This window comes from Sus scrofa, chromosome 9 (genome assembly GCF_000003025.6).
Source record: "Sus scrofa isolate TJ Tabasco breed Duroc chromosome 9, Sscrofa11.1, whole genome shotgun sequence".
NCBI classification, from domain to species: domain Eukaryota; kingdom Metazoa; phylum Chordata; class Mammalia; order Artiodactyla; family Suidae; genus Sus; species Sus scrofa.
The window spans coordinates 61559103-61560831 of record NC_010451.4 but is presented as its reverse complement, the minus strand read 5'-3'; the positions used below and the strand labels follow the sequence as shown (position 1 = coordinate 61560831).

The following is a 1729-nucleotide window of genomic DNA, read 5'->3' as shown; positions in this document are numbered from 1 at the left end:
TATGAGAATTATTGATCCTGGTTAATATCTCTTGAAGTGAGAAAAGTTAATACACAGGCAGCTAAAAAGAGGAATGGGGGGGAAATCCCATTATGGTTTAACAGATTAAGATTAAGAACCCAAGTAGTGTCCATCAGGATGTGGGTTTCATTCCTGGTTATGCTCAGTGCACTAAGAATCCAGTATTGCCTAAAGCTGCAGCACACATTGGGGTAAAGATCTGCAGAGGTGGCTCAGATCTGGTGTTGCTATGGCTGTGGCATAGGCTGGAAGCTGCAACCCTGACTCAACCACTAGCCTGGGAATGTCCTTATGCTAAAGGTGAAGTACTTAAAAAAAAAAAAAAAAAAAAAAAAAAGGAAGGGAGAGATGAATGTAAACTGGATCACAAGCCTAAAAAATCATAGGTAGAAGGAGAACACAGGGTGAAAATGATTTTGTGAAGAAGCTGAAATGGGAGGGCCTGGGATTACAGAGTGCGGCCAAAGAATGATACCCTGAAAAGTAATGATTCTTCATGAAAAGTAGATGTGGAATTTACCAATCAAAAGAATCCTCTTGAGAAACTCAAATTTGGTAAAGAGACCAAATTAAACCACCAGACGACCCACGCCCAAGCCATGCAATTTTGTCATGTGCCTCAAGCTCACTAAAGCCCTGCCCCCAGCACGTTAGCTAGGTAAACGACCCAGAATCGGGGGGGGGGGAGGTGCATGCTGAGGCTCACTGAAGCCTGTCTATGTAGAGCTCCCAGCAGGGAATCAGATTTAACAAAATGGTTATCTGAACTTTTCTGCAGACCTGAGAAACAAGGAGGTGTGTTAGAACGCCCCTGGAGAAGACCGTCGGGAACAGTCCACGGATCTCCCACCCTAGGCCTGAAAGATGGGCAACTGCCTCACCCCTCACACCTCCGAAGACCTCTTGGTTCCTGCGTCTGCCACGCACTTGGGTGGGAGGAGACGCCGGGCTCGCTCACGGGAGAGGAGACCTCGCGATCAAGTGCCCGGCTGGGCACCAGCAGCACCACTGGTCCAAGAGGAACAAGTGAGGGTGCCCCAAAGGATCAGCCAAATACAGTGCCTGCCCAAAGGAGTGTACAAAAGAGATGGCTCCCAGGAAAAGATGGAGCAGGAGGAGTGTGCCATCTGTACGCTGGACTTTGTGTGTGGGGACCCCATCCGATCCCTGCCCTGCAAGCACTTCTATCACCTGGGCTGCATCGATGAGTGGCTGACCAGGTCCTTCACGTGTCCCTACTGCCGAGGGCCGGCAGATGGCCCACAACCTTCATCCCGGGACACTCCTTGAGCCAGCACCCCTTGTTTGACTTCGGAGACCCATCGTTTTGCGTGATTTTGCTGTTTTGTCACCGTGCCCAAAGAGCCAGGGATTAGGAATTAAAATCATGCACAAAGGTTTCCTTTCCACCTCCTTGTTTCTCCAATGAAGGTATTCATGTATCGTTCACGAGCAACAAACATCACAAGCTTCTTTGCTTATGACTGGAGAGGACGGAGGGCATCTCCATGTGGGTGTCAGCAGCATGTGGGGCCCCTTTCTGCAGCCAGTCCAGGCAGGCTGAGGCCAGCGCTTGGGCCTCGACCCCTGAGCCATCCTGCCTCAGGAGGATCTACTGCAATGTGCTTCTTGACTTGGGGGCACGTGCCTTTCAGGATGACTGGCAATGGTGACCAACAAGAAAGATGAGTTGACGAGAATGATAAAA

General features: G+C 50.0%; 1 pseudogene; it reads left to right on the top strand.

The window, feature by feature from the left end:
* LOC100620409 lies at positions 886 to 1311 on the top strand (annotated as a pseudogene).